General features: G+C 44.6%; 1 long non-coding RNA gene across 1 annotated transcript; it reads right to left on the bottom strand.

The window, feature by feature from the left end:
* Nucleotides 1-4513: 4513 nt before the first annotated feature.
* LOC120739009 lies at nucleotides 4514-17632 on the bottom strand. Its single transcript, XR_005697095.1, has 3 exons — nucleotides 17466-17632; nucleotides 10794-10869; nucleotides 4514-4733 (listed from the first exon to the last, which is right to left on the bottom strand). It is a non-coding gene; the product is annotated as an uncharacterized LOC120739009 (long non-coding RNA).
* Between the last annotated feature and the right edge of the window lie 5842 nt (nucleotides 17633-23474).

Here is a 23474-nt window from a genome sequence, read left to right as displayed (position 1 = left end):
TTACTCCCATAAACTGGTTTTCAAGAGTTTCAGTTATTCAATTAACTGGCCAATCTCAGTTCTCCCCATTAACTGCTCCTTCCATAATTCTTCCTTGCCCCACTGCAATCCGGAAATATTAAATATTTAGGTATTAATGTTTCCCCTAAGCTTTCAGACTTAACTAAATTAAACCACATCCCACTTCTAAAGAAAGTAGAAGCGATCTGACTAGATGGAAATCTTTACCCATATCACTCATGGAAGGGTCGCCACTATAAAAATGATGATCTTGCCAAAAATAAATTACTTATTTTTGATGATCCCTAACAAACCATCACAAGATTGGTTCAGATCTCTGGATTCATATATTTACAAATTCCTTTGAAAGATAAAACCCCCGCGTATCATCTTAAAAAACGCTACAAAGAACCAAGGATAGAGGAGGATTAGATCTGCCTAATTTTCAACACCAATACTTCTTAGCCAACAGGCTTCAGTTCATCTCAGAATGGTCAAAACATAACCTTCTTAGATGAACCCTGGCTAGATGTTGAACAGGCACTATGCAAGGATCTAGAGATTTCAGACCTACCATTTATTAGCTCAAACATCAAAAGACATGAATGCTTTAAAAGTATCAACATCAGCTCCTCTCTGACAGCATGGTGGGAGTTTCTAAAAATAACGGAGTCTTCACTAATCCCATGCAAACGTACACCTATCTGGAATAACCCTGACATATTACAAAACAATAATATGATTAACTTCCCAGAATGGAGTTGTAAAGGAATTAAATACTTAGAACATATATTAGAGGGAAAAGAATTTATTCCATTTGACGGACTAGTTGCACAATATGGGATCAACAAGAAAAGATTTTTAGAATATCAACAAATTAAATCCATAATAAAAAAGAAATTTAAACCTCAGTCAAGTTGAATTACAAACACCACCAAGTGCGGCACATTTCCTTACTCTTAAATCCCCCAAATTATTATCTAAAATATACAGAACACTTTCTAAATTAGATAAATCAATATCCCTTCCTATTGCAAAGTGGGAAGCAGATTTATCAGTCAGATTAGACCAAAACTTCTGGTCTCAGGTATGCTTAAAAACCTTTAAATTGATTAAAAATCCTAGTCTGCAATTAATACAATACAAAATACTACATACAGTGCACTATACAGGTCATCGGATGTTCAAGATGGGCTTTACATCTTCCAACAACTGCTCACACTGTCAAAACAATACACCAGACAATTACATTCACGCTCTTTGGTTCTGTCCACCAGTGCAGGAGTTTTGGCGCGAGATATGTGAAGACTTATCAAAGTGTCTGAAATGTAACATTCCAACTTCCCCCTTAGTGTGTTTACTGGGCAGCTTAGACAATGTCACTTCAGAAAAGAATATAGCCCATATGATCTTCACTGCCCTATGCATAGCCAAGAAAACTGTCCTCATGAACTGGAAAAATAAAAACAATCTTAATTCTAACCAATATAGAAATTATCTATTAGATTACATTAGTCTTGATACAGCCTCTGCCACCACATCAGATCAATTGCTCTGGGCTCCTTTGATCAGCTCCATCACCTAGTGGGGGGTCATAGTTTGGTCGTGCCTTCAATGTTGTGATTGGTGTGGGGGTAGGGACAGGCTTAGGGCGTCAGGGGGTTCCCCGGAGGCATCTTCCTTGGGGGGCTCAACCCGGGGTAGTGGTCATATCCGGTTGGGGGTTCTGTTGGCTCTCAGGTGACTGTTTCGTCATGGCTGCGTGCAGCGGGGCTAGGGGAGAGTCTGTGCTGACGGACGTGGGTTACTGACCTGGTAGCCTGTCTGCCCCTGGGTGGGTCCGGGATGGGCGTGAGGTTCTGGGGGCGCTCCGTCTCTGGGCTGGGGCCCTGGTCGGGCCTCGGGGCCTTGGGTCCTGGTTTGTGTGTTGCCGGGGTTGTGGGCGGGTGGGTGCATGGGGGCCCATCCCTGGCGCATGGTGCCGCTGGTGTGTCAAGCCACCTGGGGGGCTCTTCAACCGGTGGGGAGATTGTCACACCTTGCAGGAGCTTTCCTCTCCTCAGGAACTCCCTCTGCAGGAGGTGGAGATACAGGAGAGGTGGAGGAAGATCTCAGCCTGGGCATCTATCGTCTCATGTACTCTGGAAGACGAGTGGATGGTGGGGTGGGTGCAGTTTTCTCTGTGGTGGGGTTGGGTGGAATGTCCCGGGCTCTGTGGGGCCGGGAGGCGCTGCTGCACTGGGCCCCGGTCTGGATGGGCCTGGGCCCCCTTTCCCTGGCGGGTCGCGGAGTATTGAAGCGCCTACTGGGGTCAGCGGGGGAGCTGGCCCCAGGGAGGGGTCACCTGCCCCTCCCTTCCTTCCCTCCCCATCTCCAGCTGCCTCCCTCCTCCCGCTCCACCACAACCACCCACACATGCAGGGCCTTGGAGTAGGGGTATGTCACCAGGGTGCAGAGGAGGCTACCCCCCCCCCCCCCTCTCTGTCCCCTTCTGGCTGCCTCTGCCTCAATTTTATCCCACAACTTAGACATTCACATTACTCACACCCTCATTACACATACATATAGGATCTTGGGGGTGGGCGAGATACACGGACTCCAAATTACCATCAGGGTGTACACCCCACCCCTGGCATCGTTGCCCACCTCTCAATTTTAAATACACGTAGACATTGAGGGCTAGCAGGAGGGACTATGCGCTTACCTGCTGCTCTCTGGCAGGTAGCCCCATGCCCTCCTGGGTTTTAATTGCACCTTAGAACACACTTGCATCAACACTACTATGAGCGGGTGGAGGGAGGTTTGGAGTCTTCTCTCACCCCCGTTCTCTGCGGCCTGCTGGAGCGGGGGGGCTAGGAGGAGGAGTTGGCCGTCCAGCTGCGGTCTGGAGTGTGGGGCCTCCCTGCTGCTGCGGAGTCGGGGCGGTCTGCCTCTCCCCACCGCAGGGAAAAGGGTAACACCACCTGGGTCTGGGTGCAGTCCCCCCCTCCAGGGGCAAGGGTACCTAGACCCGGTTCGTAGAGTACGCTTGGGGAGTGTGATCGTGTATACAGCGTCTCTTTATGTCTGTCTCCACGTTGGTTGAGTGTGGAGTAAGTGCATATGAGAGCATGAGGGTGGGAATGGATGTTAGCTGCAGCCTCGAAGCGAGCATAGAAAGTGTTCAGCTCGTCTGCCAGAGTCACGACCGCGTCCTTAGTCCCCGCCACAGGCTCCTAGAGTCACTCTGTTGGAGTTGTGACTCTAGTTTCCTCCCGTAGCGCTGCTTCGCCTCTTTCACCGCCCTCCGCACGTTATATGACGCGGCTTTGTATGGGTCCATGTCCCCCGTCATGAGTCCCGTGTTGTAGGCAGCGGTGCGGGATCTCAGAGCGTCGCGGATGGTTTTATCCACCCACGGCTTCTGGTTGGGAAACGTTGTGATAGTCTTTGTCTCCACGGTATCATCCGCTAGTTTCCCGATGAATCCCACAACCGCTTCCGTAAACACGTTGACATCATCATCGGAGCTGTTCCTGAACATGCCCCAGTCTGCGTCATCGAGTGCGTCCTGTAACGCGGCCACCGATTGGTCCGTCCAGCGCGCGACCTTCCTCTGAACCAGAGTGACACTAAAAAACTAGTTCATGCATTTATTACTTCCAGGCTGGACGACTGTAATTCATTATTATCAGGATGTCCAAAAAAACTCCCTGAAAAGCCTTCAGCTGATCCAAAATGCTGCAGCAAGAGTCCTGACAGGGACTAGAAAGAGAGAGCAGATTTCTCCTGCTTTGGCTTCCCTTCATTGGCTTCCTGTTAAATCCAGAATTGAATTCAAAATCCTGCTCCTCACATAAAAGGTCTTAAATAATCAGGCCCCATCTTATCTTAATGACCTTGTAGTACCATATCACCCTATTAGAGCACTTCGCTCTCGCTCTGCAGGCCTACTTGTTGTTCCTAGAGTATTTAAAAGTAGAATGGGAGGCAGAGCCTTCAGTTTTCAGGCCCCTTTTCTGTGGAACCAGCTTCCAGTTTGGATTCAGGAGACAGACATTATCTCTGCTTTTAAGATCAAGCTTTAAACTTTCCTTTTGCTAAAGCATATAGTTAGGGCTGGACCAGGTGACCCTGAATCCTCCCTTAGTTATGCTGCAATAGGTGAAAGCTGCAGGGGGATTCCCATGATGCATTGAGTGTTTCTTGTTCAGTTACATTTCAGACTCACTATGTGTTAATAGAGCTTTCTGCATTGAGTATTACTTGTTATTAATGTCTGGCTCTCTTCCACAGCATGTCTTTTATCCTGTCTTTCTCCTCTCACTCCAACCGGTAGCAGCAGATGCAACCCACCACCCATTGTCCTATTTTTTCTACACTTCCTGATGGGAAGAGACAATAGAATATAAATGTAACTGCTGTGCAAGAATACTTCAGATTAGCCTTTAGAATAAGATAGGATGCAGTGTGATCTCAAGATGTGCATCTGTAATGGTATTTGGGAATAAAGTGATTGTATGGAACAAAATCTTTAGAGAAAACCTACTTCTCTGTAGATGGTTAGCCAGGTCCTGCTGCTTCATTTTCTTCAGGAAATCCAGTGTGATCTTTAGAAATGACTCTGTGATGATATTTTTCTCCTCATCATCCTTCCTCTGAATCGCTAAGTATTCTGCATAATCCGGACTCAGAACCTTCTGGATCTTCTTCAGCTCATTCTTCACAAAAGTGATGATGTTGTTCTCCAGCACCTGGAACAGAATTATGAATGACCAAATCAGACTGAAATCACAGAGCCAAAAATCAGATCCATGTTGGACCCACTGACAATCCACTGTCTACAAAGAGCAGCATAGAGATGACTGTGAGCAGAATAGATGTAAAATTATGGTTTAGGAATGGTGGCACATGCACTTGCAATGACTCAGCACTTCTACTGCACTTCTTCTATCTATTCAGTTGGTTCTATTAGCTTTCTTTTTATCAACAGTCATATATACACAGATATACACAAAATATAATCATCATGCTCTCTCATTGTCATTGGTTACACCATTTGAGTCTCTATGCGTTAATATCCCAGTGAGCAGGTGACAGGGGCAATGTAGCGAGAGGAGCCAGAAGTGAGCCAAGCTTGGCTAGGAAGAAACCCACAGAAGCCCATACTGCCAAGCCTCGATGTCACAAATGCACATTTTCTTTCACCATGAAGACTGAACTATTGGAACTTACTATATCCATGCAGAAAAACATCAAGGACTGTTGTGTGGTATTCACCGAGACTCGACTTAACCCAACCAAACCAACAGAGACTATTAAGTTAGCAGGCTGCTTAGTATATCAAGTGGACAGGACGACAGAGTTGTATGACTGATGCATAAATTTTGTAATAACCGACACCTACTATGTCAGGAGGATATTTGAACATAGCCAATTTAAAGAGTGTCCTACTCGAATTTGATCGACCTTTCCTCGAATAAACAAGGATGTACAACTGTCATGGTTTCACTTTATTGTATTTTTGAGTATTTTGATATTATTATGATGATTTAAGTTCAAAGAGATAGTTCCAAGTTCTTGCTATGTCTCTGAGTTTGCTTGCAGTCCCAGTTTAGTTTCTTGTATATTAAGGGTCCCCTTGTGTCTTTGTCCTCTGTGTCCCTCTCTGTGTGTGACCTTGTGTCTTCTTCCCCACCTTTGTTTATGTGTTCTATTAAATTCCAGTTCTTTGCATTCTTTACTGCCAAAAAGACACGGCTCAGAAGTGGTCTTATTACTTTAAAAATGATCTTTATTTTACATATCCAGATATGGAGACCTGAACACAAAACACACAACCCATGGTCTGAAGCACAAACGGAAGCCTAGTGTTTGCTAGGCTTCCGTATGGTATTTATATGGTATATGGTATTTATATACTTGCTCTATGTCACACCCCACTTTAAGTTTCGATCAAACACTCTGCTTAGTTTAACTTTGCGCCTGCAAAAGCATGCTCTGCAAAAACATGTCGTTTCCTTTTTTTTTTTTTTTTTTTTTTTTTTTTTTTCTTAATGACATCAGAAACAGCAGTATGCGACATTACGTGATGGCAGAGCTTCAGTTCATCCTTTGTCATTTTTTTTTTTTTTTTTTAAATAAATAGGACAGGGGGAATGAATGAGAGAAAGAGGGGGAGAGAAAGAAAGAGAACCAAAGGGGAGAAGAGACGGTGAGAAGGGGGGGGGGGGGGGGGGGGGGAGAGAGAGAGAAAAAAAAAGAAAAAAAACTCCTGGGTCACCTGGATCACCTGCTGAGAAAGAAAAAAGAGAGCAAGCAGAAGAGAACAAGAGTAATAGAATAAACAACATCACAATGATATATGGGAATATGACAGTAAATACTAAATGTTAAACATTATTGTGCAGCACATAAGATCAACAGAACACAGTGTGCTTTGAGGTAGGAGCCAAAAAGGGTGTAGTTTGTGGGTGTGATCACCCGTGTGTACACCTGTGAGCATGGACGCGCTTGTTTTTAAAAGGTTCCTTCATGTAATAATCTGCTAGAGGGTGTGGGGGGGCCACAGCCCCGTCCTTCAGGGCATGAAGCAGGTGTGGAGGAGATCAAAACTCCAGACATCCAGAGGCCCCCAGAACGCAAGAGACCATGTCGTTTCCTGTCAGGACTTTCGGCACAGACTGTACTTAGAGTTGGGCCTTTCTTATGAAGCAATATAATCAGCATATAAGCATTTAAGATTAAAAATTTAAACCCCAAATGTTTCCATTCTTGTGTTTCGTTCCATGTCTCCCCTGTCTGTCATGTATATTCTCCCTGGACTCTCATCTCTACTTGTCCTTTGCACCCTCTCTCTCTTGGGTCACGTGGTGTCGGTAATAGTGATTGCTATATCACCTGTTCACGGCCCGAGGGAATTTTTGTGAATGAGTGGGTGATGGGGGAAGTCGACTTTTGCCGAGCGCTCAAGCTTAGAATGTTTTTGATCACTGTTTTTCTACAGATTTTAAGGATTTGATAAAAAATAAAGGAGTTTTGACCTGGAACCTTGACTTACGTGTTGAACAGCGGGCGCGTCAACATTATTCCCCTATTCAGCTGCTCGGCGACTCAAAGGTTTGACAGTCGCCAATAGTCTGTTTCCTTTTTTATTTTGACGGTCTCATGTCCTGTGTTCAGTTTGTTCATTTTTGCTACCTCCTGTATCTATGTCTATGCGTACCAGCTGCATGTATATTTATTGTGTGAGTTTTCCTTCATTCATTGTCCTCTCATCTGTTTGTCTTGTGGCATGTTTTCAGGTACTCATGTTCTAGTTTCTCCATGTCTAGGTTTCATATTTTTGTGTTTAGTTTTTCAGTATAGTTTAATGCAAGCTCCATCTTTGTTTCCTTCTGCCTTCTGGTTTTTTTTTTGTTTTGTTTGTTTCATTGTTGTTTTCTTCTCGTGGGTTCGAGACTTCTGTTAGGAGTAAAATGATTAAATAAACTGATTTTTATGAATTTTCATGAACACATAATAGTGAGCAATGTGTTCATTAAGAGTTGGCACTTCATGTTTTCAGGACTAAAAGCTTCATACAGCGCGATGACTGAATTGAATTATTGTCACTGACATAGCAGTGCTGAGAGTTTTGCAACATACTTGCATATCATAACTATCAGTCAGGATGAAATTCTGTGGGCCAAGTGAGTCCGAACAGAATGTCCCGATAATAAATAGAATCAGTAGGATAATAATATTAATAATCAAGACAGTCAAAATAGTAATTGTTATTGTTCCGGTATAAAATTGTATGGTCCTATCCAGGTTTTTGTGAAGACAGACAGCTGATTTCACACCGAGGTCCAGCACTTTAAACTTGCAATACAAGCACGCTGATCCACACAGGTATGCACACGCGTGTTCACTGCTCGTAGACTTAAATTACACCTTCCTTGGCTGCTACCTCGAAGCACATTGTGCGCTGTCTGTCCTGCGTGCTGCACAACAACAATTAATTTTTAGTATTTACTGCTGTTTACACTTAGCTAGATTAATGCGATGCTGTTGTGTTTAGTATGTTGCTTTATTTTTTGTTTTTTTTGCTTGTTTTCTATTCTTCTCTCAACAGGTGATCCAGGAGATTTTTTATTCTCCCCCCTTTTCTCACTGTCCCTATCCCCTTCTGTTTTTCTTTTCCTTCCTCTTTCTCTCTCCCTTTCCTATCCCTCACTCATGTAACATCTGAAAATAAAATAAAATAAATAATAAAAACAAAGATCGATCAAAAGGACCAATATGGTATCCTTGTTGGTCTTCACACAACAATTCTGACGGCTAAAGAACCAAATGGGACAGGCAAAGAAAAAAACAACAACTTGCAATTTCAACTTCTAAAGCAAATTAAATCTCTTAAAAGACAGACATTCTCCTGATGGTGGTTTGAAGTGGACGCAGGTGTATGAGTGATCATGCTCTGATATGAAGGCCTGGTACAGTCGTAGCCAAAAGTTTTGAGAATTAGATCTTTGTCTCATTTGTTTCTGTGATGTACTGAAATATAATTACAAGCACTTAATACGTTTCAAATGCTTTTATCGACAATTACATGGCATTTATGCAAAGAGTCAGTATTTCCAGCTTTGGCCCTTATTTTTCAGGACCTCTGCAATTCGACTGGGCATGCTCTAAATCAGTTTCTGGGCCAAATCCTGACTGTTTGTCCACCTGCCTCTTGAGGATTGACAACAAGTTCTCTATGGGATTAACATCTGGGGAGTTTCCAGGCCATGGACCCAAAATTTCAACATTACGGTCCCCAAGCAACTTAGTTATCACTTTTGCGTTATGGCACGGTGCTCCATCATGCTGGAAAATGCATTGTTCTTCACCAAAATGTTGTTGGATTGTTGGAGGAAGTTGCTGTTGGAGGGTATTTTGGTACCATTCTTCATTCATGGCTGTGTTTTTGGGCAAAATTGTGAGTGAGCCCACTCTCTTGGATGAGAAACAACCCCACACATGAATGGTCTCAGGATGCTTTACTTTAGGCATGACACAGGACTGATGGTAGCGCTCACCTTTTCTTCTCCGGACAAGCCTTTTTCCAGATGCCCCTAACCCAATCAGCCTGCCATGATGATTGCCAGCCTTGTGCTCGTCAACATTCTAATCTGAGTTAACAAGACGATTACTGAAATGATGGTAAATGACCTGTATTTGTATAGCGCTTTACTAGTCCCTAAGGACCTTTACACACAAGGCTTTACACATTCAGTCATTCACCCATTCACACACACATTCACACACTGGTGATGGCAGCTACATTGTAGCCACAGCCACCCTGGGGCGCACTGACAGAGGCGAGGCTGCCGGACACTGGCACCACCGGACCCTCTGACCACCGCCAGTAGGCAACAGGTGAAGTGTCTTGCCCAAGGACACAACGACCGAGACCGGCAACCTTCCGATTACAAGGCGAACTCCTAACTCTTGAGCCACAATCGCCCTTAAAAGCTGCTGCTTAAAAGCTTAAGCAGCAACTTTTCCAATTTCCAATATTTATGTGATTCTCAAAACTTTTGGCCACAACTATACTTTCTTACAAAAAAAAAAACAAAGAAGACCCTTCTCCAAAAAACAGACTGCAGTCAGAGTGAATGGGTTTTGCTAAATCCCATGATCCCAATTGACAAAATATCTGTGAGGAAGGAAAGAGAAGACATATTGACACATTTCACATTTGATATCAAGGAAAACAAAATACAGCTAACAAAGAGTCTTATGTGTTAGTCAGGTAAATCAACTGTAGATTTAGTCAGCAGTAATCTTTTGATATTTAATAAACTAAAATAATTTTGATGCCGAAATTATGAGTAAAACTAAATGACATTTTAGTCAAAAGACTATGACGATATGATAATATTTGCCTTAAGTGAAAAAAAGACTGTAGAGAATCTTAAAAATACTGGCAGCTCCCAGTGCTAACCCTGCCCTGATAAACAACTTAACCTGTCAATGTTAGAAAAAACAAACAAAACAAATCTCACCCATCATAATAATAATAATAATAGTAATAATAATAATAATAATAATAATGGATTGCATTTATATAGCGCTTTTCAGGGCCCTCAAAGTGCTTTACAATTCCACTATTCATTCACTCTCACATTCACACACTGGTGGAAGCAAGCTACAATTGGGGGGGTAGACTGACAGAGGCGAGGCTGCCATATCACGCCATCGGCCCCACTGGCCATCACCAGTAGGCGGCAGGTGAAGTGTCTTGCCCAAGGACACAACGACTGAGACTGTCCCAGCCGGGGCTTGGACCGGCAACCTTCCGGTTACAAGACGAACTCTTTGAGCCACAATTGCCCAAATCACCAACATGTGCTTGACCTGTTTGAACTGTTAAGGAAACCTTATTGATTCATTAAAACACAAACAGCACGTGACTCATCAACAGTTTTCATCTTAAAGCCATTACAATCCTGAACACTGAACTGAAAAAACACATACAACACAGGCAACAATTACGGGAACAATCACAATGTTCACTTTGATGGGCTTTTAATGTGCAGTAATGGTCTTTTTTTAAAGTATACAGTGACGGTGAAAGTATGGTAAAGTAGAAATACTGGAAGATTGTGATCTATGCCCTGAGTGCATGACTGGAATGAACTGTTATATTATTTCTATACTACAATGTAATTTATTAATATTATTAAATTCACTGAGTCTCATTTTTGATTGCAGCTGAAATGTGTTGAATACTTTTTGTCACCATGACAACAAAGAGCAAAAGTAGTTGTTGTACATGTACAGACCACGAATATGAAGTCCAGGGTTTGGTGTTGTAGGGTAGACTGATCACTGGGAACCTCTGAGCTCTCCTTGTGCACTCTGTGGAGGAATCATGAAGAATGAATTCAAGCACATAGTTGGAGAAATTCACCAATCAGTGGATCCTCAGAGTTTTTAAAGCTTTAAATTGTATCTCAGTTACAGTAGAAACATCTTACATCTTACAATCATAACCTCCTGATACTGTTGACATAAAGCTGAATCCTAATCAAGTTCAAGTTCAAGGTTCTTTATTTGTCACATGCATAGTCATACAAGTATAACACACAGTGAAATGTAGCCTGACACGCTCCTCGACATGTGCAAAAATGTGTGTGTGTGTGGGGGTGGGGGGGGGGGGGTAGAGGAAGATCTGCTGGAGCCACTCACCTAGCTTGGAAGTCACCACACCTCGTGCCCCGATTACCACAGGGACCACCGTTACCTTCACCCTCCACATCCTCTCGAGCTCTTCTCTGAGCCCTTGCTATTTCTCCAGCTTCTCGTGTTCCTTCTTCCTGATATTGCTGTCATTCGGAACCGCTACATCGATCACTACGGCCGTCTTCTTCTGTTTGTCTACCACCACTATGTCCGGTTGGTTAGCCACCACCATTTTGTCCGTCTGTATCTGGAAGTCCCACAGGATCTTAGCTCGGTCATTCTCCACCACCCTTGGGGGCATCTCCCATTTTGACCTCGGGACTTCCAGGTTATACTCGGCACAGATGTTCCTGTACACTATGCCGGCCACTTGGTTATGGCGTTCCATGTATGCCTTGCCTGCTAGCATCTTGCACCCTGCTGTTATGTGCTGGATTGTCTCTGGGGCATCTTTACACAGCCTGCACCTGGGGTCTTGCCTGGTGTGATAGACCCCAGCCTCTATGGATCTTGTACTCAGAGCTTGTTCTTGTGCTGCCATGATTAGTGCCTCTGTGCTGTCTTTCAGTCCAGCTTTGTCCAGCCACTGGTAGGATTTCTGGATATCAGCCACCTCCTCTATCTGCCGGTGGTACATACCGTGCAGGGGCCTGTCCTTCCATGATGGTTCCTCGTCTCCCTCCTCTTTCTTGGGTTTCTGCTGCCTGAGGTATTCACTGAGCACTCGGTCAGTTGGGGCCATCTTCCCAATGTATTCTTGGATGTTCATTGTCTCATCCTGGACTGTGGTGCTGACACTCACCAGTCCCCGGCCCCCTTCCTTCCGCTTAGCGTACAGCCTCAGGGTGCTGGACTTGGGGTGAAACCCTCCATGCATGGTAAGGAGCTTTCTTGTCTTTATGTCAGTGGCTTCTATCTCCTCCTTTGGCCAGCCTATTACCCCAGCAGGGTACCTGATCACAGGCAGGGCGTACGTGTTGATGGCCCGGATCTTGTTCTCACCATTCAGCTGACTCCTCAGGACTTGCCTGACCCTCTGCAGGTACTTGGTGGTTGCAGCCTTTCTAGCGGCCTCTTCATGGTTCCCATTTGCCTGCGGGATCCCCAGGTACTTGTAACTGTCCTCTATGTCTGCAATGTTACCTTCTGGTAGTTCAATCCCCTCAGTTCTGACTACCTTCCCTCTCTTTGTTACCATCCGACTACACTTCTCCAGTCCGAACGACATTCCAATGTCATTGCTGTATAGCCTGGTGGTGTGGATCAGTGAATCGATGTCTCGTTCACTCTTGGCATACAGCTTGATGTCATCCATGTACAGGAGGTGGCTGACAACTGCTCCGTTCCGTAGTCGGTATCCGTAGCCAGTCTTGTTAATGATCTCACTGAGGGGGTTCAGGCCTATGCAGAACAGCAGTGGGGACAGAGCATCTCCTTGGTAGATCCCGCACTTGATGGTGACTTGTGCTATGGGCTTGGAGTTGGCCTCTAGTGTTGTACGCCACATCCCCATTGAGTTCCTGATGAAGGCTCTTAGGGTCCCATTGATCTTGTACAATTCTAGGCATTCCAGTATCCAGCTGTGTGGCATTGAGTCATAGGCCTTCTTGTAATCAATCCAGGCAGTGCATAGGTTGGTCAGTCTGGTCTTGCAGTCTCGGCTGACTGTTCTGTCTACCAGTAGCTGGTGTTTTGCGCCTCTGGTATTTTTGCCAATTCCTTTCTGTGTCCCGCTCATGTATTGACCCATGTGCCTGTTCATATTCATGTAGCCCCTTCTGCCGGGGTTACTTGCATACTAGCATTCCAACAACGCCCTGTTTTCGTCTCTTGCCCACCGAGAAATGGGCTCTCTGGCTGCTCTCATTGCTGTCAGGGGAAGCCCAGGTGGCAGCGCTGAGCCTCCCAGCAACTGAGTACTTTCCGTAAATGAGAAGAGCAAAATGGACCGGCTAGGGCTTCTCCCAGTCTGCTTCTGGGAGAATTAAATGGGGGCAGAGAACTGGCGTTTTGCGAATACCAGGTGGCTGTAAAATGCCATAGTCAGGTGGTTGCAGCCTGACCCCATGTTGGGGAGATGCAGCTGTTTAACTTTAACTTTACTTGAGCAGTTCGTGGAGGGGCTCCTGGTCGGGACGGCAGAGTGGGTCCATTGCCACTGGCCACTGATCCTTAAGGCCGCGGCTATGCTGTCCAAGCACAACCTGGCTAGCGGCTAGAACATCAGCAGAGGCAAAACCAACTGGTCCCGGCCCCACAATGAAGGGTCCATGGGCCATGACCACCACCAGCATGGCTTATGGCGACGCAGTGGAGGCCATTGCCACCCACTAACCCCTTCTCCAACCTGGGTTTTCGCTACAGGTTCCAGCTGTTATTGACGCCAGGCCCAACTCACTGGGGGCAGTGCAGACATCATTACAGGAGTGCATGAGGTGTGCTGACCAGGGCACCTGCACCAGGAATGTCCATGCAGTGTCCTGCATCATCGGCCTTCCAACACCCTCTCCCAGTTCAGGAGAGGCATACCACAAACCTGTGAGGTGCCAATGGGGTAAACATCAGGCTATGGTGGATTTGGGCTGTACACAGACCCTGGTCCACCAAACCATGGTTCTCCCAGGATCATTGCTGGAGTCAGAGTAGGTAGAGGTGAAATGTGTGCATGGGGATATTCATGAATATCACTTGGTTCCTTTGGAAATTAGATATAAGGTTACAACTCATACACTGAAGACTTTGGTTAGTTCAGGCTTAATTTTAGGAACAGACTTGGTAGGTTAATATGTTGTGCTGCTTTCGAGGCCACTAGGGACATGATGGGTCTGTGTTTTGCTCTGCAGTCATGCGGGGTCGTCTGACACTGACTCTGAGAAGGAGGACACACCAGAGCCTTTTCAGGAGGCCCCACTGACTCCAGTGATTCACTCCACAGAAGAGTTTCTGCTATAGCAGTCTCATGATGACCCCCTACACTCAGCCTTCAATCAGGTGATAAAAAATTGATGGAAAGCTGTTGTGCCCTGAAGTGTCGGTGACATTTCTGCTTTTTGTATTAGTTAAGGAAAGATTGTATTAAGTGAGTTGTGACATTTGCAAAAAGGAGAACGCATTCAGTGTTCTTCCACTCGCACCAACACACCCAGGACTCCACAGGGTTGTCTCCCTTTGAGTTACTGTTTAGTAGGAAGCTACAAAGGGTGTTTGAGTTGATTTAAGAAAACATTTTCGAAAAGGTCCAAGCTTAGCTAAAAGAGAGAATCAGTACGTTCTGGACCTGTGAACAGAGCTGGACACATTGGGAAGGTTATTACAGGTGGCAGCGGTCCTGGAGTCCTTGAAGCAAACGGAGCTCACAGCCAATTTGAAGAATGGTGTAGTTGGATGGAGGGAGGTACATTATTTCGGGTACCACTTGGGAGGTAGGCATGTGCGCCCACAGATGGAGAAAACAGTAGCCATCACATCCTGCCCATGTCTCAAGACGAAAAAAGATTTGAGGCAGTTCTTGGGACTGGTTGGGTACTACTGCCAGTTCGTGCCCGTTCTGTCCCAGCAGGTTAGGGGGATTGAACGCCGAGTGGTGTGCATCAGCTGGAGACTGTTGGAGGCACCATAGAGAAAAAGTGCCTGGCCATTCTGTGGGCATTTGACTCCCTTCGTTATTATTATTATTATTATTTTTGTGCCTGTCCCATTTGGTTCTTTAGCCATCAGAATTGTTGTCTGAAGACCAACAAGGAGACCCAATGGATTTACTTTGCCAAATGGATCATCGTGGCATTGCCGTATTGGTCCTTTTGATCGACCTTTGTTTTTATTATGTATTATATTTTATTTTCAGATGTTACAGACGGGACAGACATGAGTGAGGGATAGGAAAGGGAGAAAGAAAGAGGAAGGAAAAGAAAAACAGAAGGGAAGAGGGACAGTGAGAAAGGGAGGAAGAAAAAAAATCTCCTGGATCACCTGTTGAGAGGAGAAGAATAGAAAATAAGCAAAAAGAAACCCCGAAAAAAACCAAAGCAACATGCTAAACACAACACCATCGCATTAATCTGGCTAAGTGTAAACAGCAGTGAATACTAAAAATTAATTGTTGCTGTGCAGCACGCAGGACAGACAGCGCACAACGTGCTTTGAAGTAGCAGCCAAGAAAGGTGTAATTTATGTGCACACCTGTGGATCTGATCAGCGCGCTTGTATTCAAATGGTTTCCACATGTAATGGTCTGCAAGAGGATGTAGCGAGCTATAGCCCCGTCCCCCAGGGCATGAAGCAGGCATGGAGGAGATCCAGGCCCCAGACATCCAGAGGCCCCAGAGTGCGAGAGCCCAAGGAGGACCACCGGAGGGGCATCCGTGCCACCCTCATGGGAAGGGCTGAGAATCCCCAGACGAGGCGTCACCCAGTAGCCACCGAGCAGAAGCTAGAGGGGGCTGCACCGGCGTGTCCGCCGGCTCTGCCGAGGGCCCCCCGCACCCCGGAGGAGGCCTGATCGAGCAACAGGCGCCAGGCCCAGCCAGGTAGCCACCGGGAGTGAGCCGGTACATATCTGAGTGCCCAGCCCCGGACACCAAGATCCACCAATGCACCGACCCCTGAGGGGATCAGTCACCGGCAGGAAGTGTGGTGAGGGGAGATAGGCCTGGGAGGGCCTGGGAGTTCCCAGAGAGGTGGAGTCTAAGACCCGACCTGACATATAGACACAGACAAACAGGCACACACAGACACAAACATGCATTCCCACCCTCATGCACACATATACAAACACTCAGCACTCACCCAACGTAAGGACTGACATAAATGGACAGGTACACACAATCACACTCCCCAAACATACTCTATACCAGGTACCCTCACCGCGGAGGGGGAATCAGAACCCAGACCCAAGAGATGTTACCCATCCCCCCGGGGTGGAGGCAAGCAGACCGTCCCAGGCTCCGCAGCAGCAGGGAGGCCAATCGGACAGCCAACATCTCCTCCCAGCCCCCCCGCCCCGATGGCTAGTAGAGAACGGGGGTGTGTGAAGACCCCATACCTCCCTCCTCCCGCTCATGTGTAGTGTTGCTGCGCGTTGTTCTAAAGTGCATTTAAAACAAGGGAGAGCATGGTGCTGCTGCCAGAGAGCAGCAGGTGTCAGCACGGCCCCTCCCGAGAACCCTCAATGTCTACATGGATTTAAAATTGAGAGGTGGGCACCAGCGCCAGAGGTAGGTTTGAGTACACAGGACTCCCTGACCACAGGACTCCCTTGAGGACTCCCTTCGTTATTACCTACTGGGCCACCCTTTTACCCTCTGTTCAGCTGGAATGGCTCCACCACATAAAGGATGCCCAAATCAGTGGATTTGCTACATTAAAATGAGGAAGGTAAACCTGCTGAGTGCAAAATTCATTTTAGTAAACCTGACCTTCTGACACCAAACAGCTAAAGGCCACTCACAGTGAGAACTCCTAACACCCAAACTAAAAGTGTTGCTTACATAACACTTCTTAAATAAGCAACACATAATATTCACGATTACATGAAAGTTGGCATACATCTATTTTGTCCCCAAAATTTATGCCATCTTACTCAAGAACTTACTCAATTTCCTACCCACCTTAAAAGTTTGTCTAACTTTGAGCTGTTTATCTGCAGTGGACTTCATCATCACAGCAGGGGCCAAACCATGGTCACCACACAAAATAACAGAGTGATGCTGGTCTCTGCAGCAGCCACCAGCTAACTCAACTCAAGAAGTCAAACACCACAGCCTGTGTTGACAGATGGATGCTTGAAGCCTCCAAACATTGACATAGAAAAGCTTCAAATTCCTCTTTCTGATCTCCAAAAGGCACAAAGTCAGAGAGTAAACTTTCTTTTCCAAATTTTAACAGATTAGAGTTAGATTTTTATTTGATGTATTTTCAAAAAAGTGGAGAAAAGTTGAGAATGACTTTAGTTTGTAGAAGTTAGTATAATAACCACTGTTTGAGACATCTTTGATGCTCTGAGTTTTATGAGTAAAAGTGAAATATGTGAAGCAATGTTAGTGTTACCTTCTCTAACTTTCTCCAACATACAGCACAATATGACTGATGGAAGAAACCATGAGCACAAGCATCACTTCCTGTTTGCTGAAGTGGATTTTCAGCTGTTTAGAAACCAAAGGCTTTTTTTAAGAGGCAGTTTAAATGGGATGAAGGGAATGACGTGTTTGCACAGCAGTTTATAATCAACAACATCAAGCAGTCAACTCAAAGAGTTCATGTTACTAACAACTCACCTCTCTTCAGCAGACAGAGGCTGCACGTTAAAAGGAAATCCATCTTCTTTGGACTGCTCACTCTTTAAGGACACAGAGCTGGGTTCAGTTCCAGGTTCTAGTCTACAGGGAGTGCAGAATTATTAGGCAAGTTTTATTTTTGAGGAATAATTTTATTATTGAACAACAACCATGTTCTCAATGAACCCAAAAAACTCATTAATATCAAAGCTGAATGTTTGTGGAAGTAGTTTTTAGTTTGTTTTTAGTTTTCAAATCAAATCAAATCAAATCACTTTTATTGTCACATCACATGTGCAGGCACACTGGCACAGCACATGCGAGTGAAATTCTTGTGTGCGAGCCCCACAAGCAACAGAGATGTGCAAACACAACAACACAAACCAGCAAATACAAGAATGGCCGACCTGAAACTAATAAATATATGTACAATATATAATAGCATTTCTGGATGTGTATACTAAATATTATCCTACGTGTGTGTGTGTGTGTGTGTGTGTGTGTGTGTGTGTGTGTGTGTGTGTGTGTGTGTGTGTGTGTGTGTTTGTGTGTGTGTACACATTTTTACAAATTAAATAGTAAAAAATAATAATAATAATAATAAATAAAATATATAAAAATATACAGAGTTGAATATGTGCAAAACAGTGGCATTTATATACAGTGTGGAGTGCATAATGTTGCAGTTCCCGTAGTGAAGCTGAGGTGTCTATGACGTGTTCAGCAGTCTGATGGCCTGATGGAAGAAGCTGTCTCTCAGTCTGCTGGTACGGGACCGGATGCTGCAGAACCTCCTTCCTGATGGAAGCAGTCTGAACAGTTTATGGCTGGGGTGACTGGAGTCCTTGATGATCCTCCCCGCTTTGCTCAGGCACCGCTTCCTGTAGATGTCTTGGAGGGAGGGAAGCTCACCTCCAATTATCCGTTCAGAGCACCGCACTACTCGCTGGAGAGCTTTGCAGTTGTAGGCGGTGCTGTTGCCATACCAGGTGGTGATGCATCCAGTGAGGATGCTCTCAATGGCACAGTGATAGAAGGTCCTGAGGATGCGGGGGCTCATGCCGAATCTTTTCAGTCTCCTGAGAAAGAAGAGGCGCTGCTGCGCCTTCTTCACTGTTTTGTTTGTGTGTACTGACCACGTAAGATCCTCAGCCAGATGTACTCCAAGCAACCGGAAGCTGCTCACTCTCTCCACAGCAGCGCCGTTGATGGTGATGGGGGTGTTTTAGCTATTTTAGGGGGATATCTGTGTGTGCAGGTGACTATTACTGTGCAGAATTATTAGGCAACTTAACAAAAAACAAATATATACCCATTTCAATGATTTATTTTTACCAGTGAAACCAATATAACATCTCCACATTCACAAATATACATTTGTGACATTCAAAAACAAATCAGCGACCAATATAGCCACCTTTCTTTGCAAGGACACTCAAAAGCCTGCCATCCATGGATTGTGTCAGTGTTTTGATCTGTTCACCATCAACATTGCGTGCAGCAGCAACCACAGCCTCCCAGACACTGTTCAGAGAGGTGTACTGTTTTCCCTCCTTGTAAATCTCACATTTGATGATGGACCACAGGTTCTCAATGGGGTTCAGATCAGGTGAACAAGGAGGCCATGTCATTAGTTTTTCTTCTTTTATACCCTTTCTTCCCAGCCACGCTGTGGAGTACTTGGACGCGTGTGATGGAGCATTGTCCTGCATGAAAATCATGTTTTTCTTGAAGGATGCAGACTTCTTCCTGTACCACTGCTTGAAGAAGGTGTCTTCCAGAAACTGGCAGTAGGACTGGGAGTTGAGCTTGACTCCATCCTCAACCCGAAAAGGCCCCACAAGCTCATCTTTGATGATACCAGCCCAAACCAGTACTCCACCTCCACCTTGCTGGCGTCTGAGTGGGACTGGAGCTCTCTGCCCTTTACCAATCCAGCCACGGGCCCATCCATCTGGCCCATCAAGACTCACTCTCATGTCATCAGTCCATAAAACCTTAGAAAAACCAGTCTGGAGATATTTCTTGGCCCAGTCTTGACGTTTCAGCTTGTGTGTCTTGTTCAGTGGTGGTCGTCTTTCAGCCTTTCTTACCTTGGCCATGTCTCTGAGTATTGCACACCTTGTGCTTTTGGGCACTCCAGTGATGTTGCAGCTCTGAAATATGGCCAAACTGGTGGCAAGTGGCATCTTGGCAGCTGCACGCTTGACTTTTCTCAGTTCATGGGCAGTTATTTGGCGCCTTGCTTTTTCCACACGCTTCTTGCGACCCTGTTGACTATTTTGAATGAAACGCTTGATTGTTCGATGATCACGCTTCAGAAGCTTTGCCATTTTGAGACTGCTGCATCCCTCTGCAAGATATCTCACTATTTTTGACTTTTCTGAGCCTGTCAAGTCCTTCTTTTGACCCATTTTGCCAAAGGAAAGGACGTTGCCTAATAATTATGCACACCTGATATAGGGTGTTGATGTCATTAGACCACACCCCTTCTCATTACAGAGATGCACATCACCTAATATGCTTAATTGGTAGTAGGCTTTGGAGCCTATACAGCTTGGAGTAAGACAACATGCATGAAGAGGATGATGTGGACAAAATACTCATTTGCCTAATAATTCTGCACTCCCTGTAGGTCCAGCAGGTCTCCCAAAGATACTGTTAGGCAAAGAAGAGATGAATAAGGGTCTTTCTTTGACTCTGAGGGTTCATCAGCGAGGTTTAGCATACTGTCTGAATGATCCAGAGATGGACCACAACTGCACATATTGTTTTTCCTTGTCTCTGAGTAACTGGACTAGTTCCTCTAAGGAATCTGTGCTGCACACATTTCACTGAGCAACCTTCCTCAGTGCTATTTCAAATTATGCTTCTTCAGTACTTGACATTTCGGTATATTGTGGGATCCCAAATAACATAAGAACATGGATTTTTTCATCTCCTTCCACTCTGTACAGTTAATTAAATCTAACTGTTCAGATTTCCTACAAGTTAATTTATCCTAATACGTGCTTTACATTAGTTATATACTATATCAGTTCTTAACCAACATTAAAGTGTTGTTATTAAAGTATAAGTAAAATAGTTTGGTCCTGGGTTTTTCTTAAATTTAGCGGCTTGCCATGCTAACCTGTAGTGCAAATGCAAAAAGAGTTTTTATCATGCAACCTTAAGAGATGACAAAATGTATGTAATGTTATTCAAATTATTATAAGTTCCTCCATTTACCAGAATATAACCTCTCAGTTTTTAATCCTAAGAACATGTGTTTCATGTTTGAGTGAACCTTCATAGGACAAAGTTGGTGTCTGGGGTGGGTGATATATATTGAATATACTCAATGTACCACAAGTTTTTCCACAATGGTTACAATGGCCTAATTATAACCATCGAGTATAAATTGTCGTGGCAAATTAAACTGTCTTCATGCAATACAATGAGAGTATTTTTTTCACCTGCACACTGCAAATCCAATTCCCCCTCCAAACCTGAAAATTTTCTTTCTGGCACAATGCACTGAGCATGTGCGTTTACAGCGGGGAAAATAAGTATTTGACACATCAGCATTTGTATCAGTAAGGGGATTTCTAAGTGGACTATTGACACAACATTTCCACCAGATGTTGCCATCAAGCCAAATATTGAAGTCATACAAACAAATCAGAACATTTAAGTACACAAGTTGAATCATATTAAATAAAGTGAAATGACACAGGGAATAAGTATTGAATACACTTTATTTAATACTTTGTAGAAAAGCCTTTGTTGGTGATTACAGCTTCTAGACGCCTCCTGTATGGATAGACCAGTCGTCTGCATTGCTCAGGAGTGATTCTGGCCCATTCTTCCACACAAACGGTCTTTAAATCTTGAAGGTTCCTTGGGCCTCTTTTATGAACTTTAATCTTCAGTTCTCTCCATAGATTTTCTATGGGATTTAGGTCAGGTGATTGACTGGGCCATTCAAGCAACTTGATTTTCTTTCTTTGAAACCACTTCATTGTTTCCTTGACCTTGTGTTTGGGATCATTGTCTTGCTGAAATGTCCACCCTCTTTTCATTTTTAGCTTCCTGGTAGATGGCAGCAGATTTTTATCCAGAATGTCCCGGTACATCTCTCCATTCATCCTGCCTTCAATAATATGAAGTCTGCCAGTACCCCTTGCTGAAAAGCAGCCCCAAACCATGATGCTACCACCCCCAAACTTAACTGTTGGTATGGTGTTCTTGGGGTGGTGAGCAGTGCCATTTCTTCTCCAAACATGGTGTGTGGAACGGCTGCCAAAAAGTTCAATTTTGCTTTCATCTGACCATACTATAGTCTTCCAATAATCCACAGGCTTCTCCAAATGCTGTTGCGCAAATTTTAACCGAGCCTTGACATGCTTTTTGTTCAGCAATGGAGTCTTGCGTGGTGAGCGTGCATGGATGCCATGGCGGTTCAGTGCATTGCTTATAGTTTTCTTTGAAACAACAGTACCTGCTGATGCAAGGTCTTCCTGAAGTTCTGTCCGAGTGGTTCTTGGCTCTTGGAGAACTCTCCTGATTATTCTTTGGACTCCTCGGACAGGGATCTTGCGTGGAGCACCTGATCGTGGCAGGTTTATGGTGAACTGATGCTCTTTCCATTTCCGGATAATGGCCCCCACAGTGCTCACAGGAACATTCAGCATTCTGGAAATGCACCTATAACCATTCCCATCACAATGCTTTTCAACGATAAGATTACGAAGATCTTGAGAGAGTTCTTTGCTTTTACCCATCATGAAGTCTTTCCTGTGTGCCTTCTGGGTAATGAGGAGCCTTTATAGGCCATCAATTAGGACTAAAGCAGCTCATATCAATTAGTACTGATAGGGGACAGGATTTCTCTATCAATACTGACAGATTTCAGGTGATCTCCTGGCTTTCTATGTCATTTTGCCCCCTGTTATCTTCATGTATTCAATACTTATTCCCTGTGTCATTTCACTTTATTTAATATGATTCAACTTGTGTACTTAAATGTTCTGATTTGTTTGTATGACTTCAATATTTGGCTTGATGGCAACATCTGGTGGAAATGTTGTGTCAATAGTCCACTTAGAAATCCCCTTACTGATAAAAATGCTGATGTGTCAAATACTTATTTCCCCCGCTGTATATGCTACCAAATGGGGAAAACAATTATGACAGTGGGAGGGATTGTAACTAAAGAGGAGCCAGATTTTATATTTTATAAAATATAAAATATAAAACCAAATACATTGCTCTTGTCAATGTTGTGGAAAAACTGGAATTCAAAAAGCTTTTTGAGACACTTTATGTACAATGTAACTCGCCTGGTTGCAATTTTTTCAAAGAAAAAGCACTGCCTAAGTTGTACCTTTTGGTAAGAGAAAATATAGTCCAGCAGCTAACAAACGTGACCTTTCAGCGCTGTACAGTGCAAAAAAACAAAACAAAAAAAAATCTAATTTTTAAAACAGTCTGTTTATTTTCCATACATTGCTAGTGTTATGTATGAAATATGCAGATACACATATGATAGCGTTGCAAGCCAATTTTTGTGAAGTCCCGGTGAACTTCACAAAAATTGTATCCCACCGGGACACCGGTGGGAGATGCCCAGAACATCTCAGCCAGGAGGTGCCCAGTAGGCATTCTTATCAGATGCCTGAACCACCTCAACTGACTCCTTTCTATGTGTAGGATCAACAGCTCTACTCAGAGCCCCTCCTGAATGGCTGAACTTCTCACCCTATTTCTAAGAGAGAGCCAGCCTTTAAAGAAGCTCATTTCTGCCGCTTGTATCCGCAATGTCTTTCTTTCTGTCACTACCAATAGCTCATACCCATAGGTGAGGTAGGGAGGTAGATCGACCTGTAAATTGGGAGATTCGCTTTTACATCGAGTTCCCTCTTCACCACGCTGGACAAGTACAGCGTCTGAATCACCAATCCATCTGTCGAACTCTCGCTTCCTTCTCCTGTGACTCGTTCCCTCTGTGAACTGCTACCTTTTCATGGT

The sequence above is a fragment of the Simochromis diagramma genome, unplaced genomic scaffold (genome assembly GCF_900408965.1).
Source record: "Simochromis diagramma unplaced genomic scaffold, fSimDia1.1 OVJJ01000364.1, whole genome shotgun sequence".
NCBI lineage: Eukaryota > Metazoa > Chordata > Actinopteri > Cichliformes > Cichlidae > Simochromis > Simochromis diagramma.
This window is presented reverse-complemented; position numbering and strand designations above follow the sequence as displayed.